This window comes from Cariama cristata, unplaced genomic scaffold (assembly GCF_000690535.1).
Source record: "Cariama cristata isolate BGI_N322 unplaced genomic scaffold, ASM69053v1 scaffold35347, whole genome shotgun sequence".
Classification (NCBI taxonomy): domain Eukaryota; kingdom Metazoa; phylum Chordata; class Aves; order Cariamiformes; family Cariamidae; genus Cariama; species Cariama cristata.
Window position 1 is genome coordinate 9,343 of NW_009627781.1, and position 5,087 is coordinate 14,429.

Genomic DNA, 5,087 nt, shown 5'->3' on the forward strand with positions numbered 1-5,087 from the left:
TTTGTGCCTGTTGCTGAGCTGCGGTTACCTTTGGCAGCAGGACTGGCAGATCCAAGGCACAGACTCTGTGGCATGTGGTTGTCCCTCTCCGCAGCCCCTGTGGCCTTGTTCGCCGGTGAGTTTTCCACCCACAGCCCAACATGTGCAAAGACAGGCTTGTTAAACGTGCTCAACTGGGGATTTCATTCCAGATGTTTGAGATGACCCCCGTCCTCCGAGGGCAGCCAGTGTGCTCATAAAACACTGTGAGGCTATAAATAAACCTGTCAGCTCTACGAGGGAGGAGAGCCTTCAGTTTGAACAGGAGTTTGTTCTAAACAGGAGCCCAAGAGTTTGCTTTCTTCTCTTGGGATGTATGTTGACCCCTGATTTTGGGGAGGAGGTAGAAAATGTAGGTTTCCCTGTTGCTCTCAACCTGATGGAAGAAAGTGCTTGCAGAGGAGGGAGGATCGACCTGGCTGGGAGAGGACTCGGGGAAGACTTGCTACTCTGCTTTTCTATAGGCACACACCTGCCCAGTCTCCCTTTGGAGACTCCTCCGTCTGCTGGAGTGAGGACATCCTCCGTGTGTCGACACTACCTGCATGGACGTGCCACTCCTCAACCTGGACTGGACTCTGGCTGAAATAACTCAAAATAATGGTGGTGGGTCACTTTGCCCCTGTAGCAGAGCTGTCACTCCCTTGTTGTTGCTACAGGTGGAGTTTTTACAGGCTGCGCTGAGGAGCTGGTCCCATCTTCCTGCGGCGTGGGGCTGCCTTGGGTGGGTCTGGGCTTTCTGCAGGTTGCGTGGGAGCCCCAGCTGGGTCCTGCCGTAACCTGACAGCAGGCGAATACAGCCCTGTTGCTCCAGCCAGGGAGAGCAGGCACTTCGGGCCCTTAGGATGGGTTTTGCTGAGCTTGGGCTTGCAGGGCTGGCTCTGCTGTCCTGGAAACCAGCTCACTGAAAGGTCAGGGCCAGGGAGGGAGGGATTGTCACTTCCACTGCTGTGAGTGATTTGGCTGGTCCAGCCTCTTGCCGGATGCAGGGGGCGAATGCCAACCTGGGAAAGACACGACTGAGCAGCAGATCTTGCTCCTGGAGGCTAAATGATGCTAAAGCTCGTGCTAGTGGAGAGGGGGCTGCAGGGTGGTCCTGAGCCGCAGCTGGCCTTGTGTGTGGCAGGAGCATTGCCCACCAGGCAGCTGCACGGGGACAAAGACGGGTCAAACTGTAGTACCAACTCGGTATTTCACTGGGAGCCTGTCTGCAGCCTCCGAGCAGAGAGCTGTATTGAGTGTGACTTGTGTGATGGGCTGGCAGACTGCGGGAGGTGGGATGTCCCCCTGGGTCACTGGGAGCAGCAGCCGACTCCCCCATGTGCTGGAGGCTGCTGCTGGTGTGGGAGATGCTGCTCGATGTGTGTCAGCTCCAGACGAGTCACCTCCTGGGGCTCGGCTACGGGCTTGGATTTGAGCCGAGATGGACAGCATGAACTACTCTGCTAGACAACTCCTCTGCTTCCACATTAGAGGCTGAATCCCCTTCCTGCCCCTGTGCTGGGCTCTTGGGAAGGAAGAAGATAAAAACCTCGCCGGACAATCCTTAACCTCATGCCAAACCTGCCACTGCCGCCAGCATTCGGTGTAAGCTCTGCTCTTGCCTCACTGGGTTGTGAAATGTCCAAGACTATTTGTGTCTCAAGAACTGACAGGATGGACTCAGAAGGATGGGGACAGCTGAGAATTAGTTAGGAGCTGTTGGTTTAATTAGTAGTGTCTCAGTATATTCGTGCATGAGGGCTGGGCACTGAGGGAGTAGCATTATCTTGTGAGCTCCCAGCCTTCCTGCTTAGTGGACATGAGCCCTTTGTGTCTGAGGTTGTACAATGTGTTTCTGTGTAAAGGCCATCAGTACAGAGGCCTCATCCTGCCCCTGTTTGGGTTCTCAGCTTCCTCAGTGTCTACTTTTCATGGAGTTTTTCTAGGAATTACCCAGTCTCTACAAACTGGTTGAGAGTAACTTGCTCTGTCTGTGGGTCTTGCTGTCTCCCAGGCTTTCCATTTTTTCCGCATCATCTGGTCCTGCTTTGCTGGCAGTGTGGGTAACCCCAAACCCATCATCTTCATCCAGATCCAGGGCAGGGGCTTTACAGGGCCAGAAGATCTCAGGGCATACCAAAACTTGTGATCTTTGCTGAATGCAGAGCTTTCACTCCAAGACAGATCTGTGGTGCTGTGTGTCGAGGTGGCTTCCTGATGCCACTGTGATGGCCCATCGATCTGTCAAGGGCAGGTCCCTGCTGCCAGGTCGGGGCTCAGAGCGATCCGTTCCCCCTTTCTCCTGGGGCTCTTTCTGGCCCCTGGGGCCAGATGGGGAAAGGTGGCTCATTCCCAGCTCAAGGGATGCTCATGGTCCCTGCAGCTCTGGGAGTACAGACAGCAGCTTGAGGGAATCTAATTAAAATGTGGTGATAGCTGCCTGCCGCGACTGTGATGGAGAGGGATGAGGAAGGGGGGCTCTGGCTTCCCGTGGCTGGTTTTCATGAAATGAAGAGTTCTCTAGTGCAGACTCGCTCGTCTCCCACAGCACTTTCTCTCCCTCTGCTCCCCTATTATCTGGATCCAGGTGTGCACAAGTTTTCCAAAGGGTATCTCCATCCCCAGGTACCCTCTGAGCCTGTTATGAGTGCATGCCCCGGTCCTTTGTGCTTTGTATGGTCACTGCAGACGCACAGGATAGCTTTGCCATCCATCTCATCCCACACTTGTAGGCCTGGGCACCTCCTTCCCTGCAGCAGGGACGGCCGGAGCCTCCGGGACCAACAGACACGGCCGAGACCATGTGCTGCCTCGAGAAGGCTTCTGCTGGCAAAACCCCGGGGCTGTTCGTAAGTGCCATTTCAGAGCTCAGTCACCAGCTCTTCGGCCATCCTTGCAGAGGAAGGGGAATGACAGGACGGTCCGTTTGTCCTGTATAAACCACTGTCAAACGCAACAGCCGCCACCCCCAACTGTTTTTGCTGCTTCCCCTCTCCACCCCAGAAATGCCCAACTGACCAAGCTGTCTCCGGCCCTCCACCGCTGTCTGTTGCCTGTACCTGTTGCAGCGGGTGGGTGACATAGGTGGGACTTGAAGCTGGAGGGGGTCACTTGGGACTGGGGCTGACCCTGCTGCTGCTGGTGAGACTGTGCTTGCTCAGCACGTGACTGAATTTTGGCAGTAGGGATGTGCACATACAGCCTGCTCCGCTGGCAGGGCAGGGGGATGCCTGTCCTCTGCTCTCCTCTTGCCTGAGATGCAATGCCAGTTTCCCCGAGGAGGGCATCTCACTGGGTCACCAGAAAAAGTAATTTGAAGTCTACGGCTGCTCTCCTTAAATCACCTTGGAAGAAGGCAGACGTGCCCAGCTCCTGGCATCTCTATTTTTACTTCGTGCAGAGATGGATATGGCTGAGCTGTCGCCTTTTATTTCCAGCATTCGGTGCGTGCTGTAGCGCATTGCTAAAGATGTGCCTGGCTGGATGCGAAGCTGCCCGCTTCCCTGAATCCCCGGGGGACTACAGGGGTGAAGGGCTCTTGTCTTCTGCATGGCTTCATAATTCATTTCTTCTCTGCTTGCTGCTCTTCCCCTCCTCCTTCCACTTCCCTTACAGTTTTTGGACTTTTTTTTTTCCTCCTGTATTTATTCCAAACCAGCCTGGGTAAACAGGGAGCAGGAGCGTGGCAACTGGGGCTACTGGTAGCACTGGATTCCAGAGGCATTTTTAATGGGTTTCTAGTGACTGGAACTGTCCTGTTCTGCTGTAGAAACTTTTCTTCTTTGCTCTGTCTGCAGCTTGGCACAGAGATTTCCTTGGGAAGGCTCAGATTGCGCATTTTGCTTCCCAACAGTCAGGCTGACAAGCTTTGCACCTCAGGTGGCTCCAGTTGCAGCAGCTCCGATGGTGCTGGTTTGCCAGACCTGTCCCACTGATGCCATTTTTAGCTTGCAGCTGCCCCCAGCACCACGTGCCCAAGTTGTGCCCCTCTTAACTGCCCCTGTCCCTCCTCCTGCGTGAGCCCGTGCACAATAGCCAGGCAACTCCCCGGTATCTTCCTCTGCCCATGGGATACTTGTGGAGAGGCTGATTGCATGGTTAGCTGCTCCAAAACGTGATTAGGAATAAGACAAATGGTTTGACCTGTTGAACCGGGTGCCTCTGAAACCTCTTGGGTAACCTGGGGGGAACGAGAGCCCTGCAGCTGCCAGGCTTTCTGGCTGAGGCTTGCTCTGTGGCTGTGGGGATGAAATGGGGGGGCTTTCTGGTTACCCTGGACCTGCTTACCTCAGCATCGCCCACCCTATGTGGGCTGGGGGATGACCTGGGATGTGCAGTCCCTGTATCCAGCCGCAGCCCCACTCTCAGCCGTGGGGCGATGCATAGGCTCAGAGCTGTCGTCTGCCCTGTTTCTCCCCCAGTGAGGTGGGGACAGCACGTGTTTCTGGAGTAGGTTGGAGAAGATGCTCCATAACGAATCCTTTGCCACCTGAACTGCTCTGAGGTTTGTCCTACCTCTAGTGTACATACTTGGTGTGCCTGGCAATGGTACGCTGGCAGCTTTGGAGAGCAAAGAGGAAAGGAGAGAGTTTCTCCATCAGCTTGAAATGTTGCTTTCTGCCCCTTTGGTTGCCCTCATGCACCTGGAATGGCAGCCCCAGGGTGTGTGATGGTCAGGAACGTGGCTGGAGAGAGCTGCCCTCGGTGGGGATGCAGGACTGGGACCCCTGAGAGCCCCAGAGCTCTCCCTCCAGGAACCGTTCCTCTTCTGTAGGCACGGGCTGGCTGCGACCACACCAGTTTGGGCTGTCGGTGGTTAATTGAGCAGCCTTGGAGCTGATGGCTCCTGTGTCTGCATTGGAGAACTCGTTAGCTAGCTGCCGTGAGGCTTTTAGACACGGTCTGACTTTAGCCCTAACGGTGGGTTACAGAGGGGTCCCCCATGGCAGCAGGGACCACCAGCCAAGGGTCGGCTCTGAGTGTCAGGCTGCAAACTCACTGCCTTTGGTTGCGGAGTCTCTGTCGGCCGTGGGAAGGGAGATGGGCTGTAACGTGTACATGCTTGA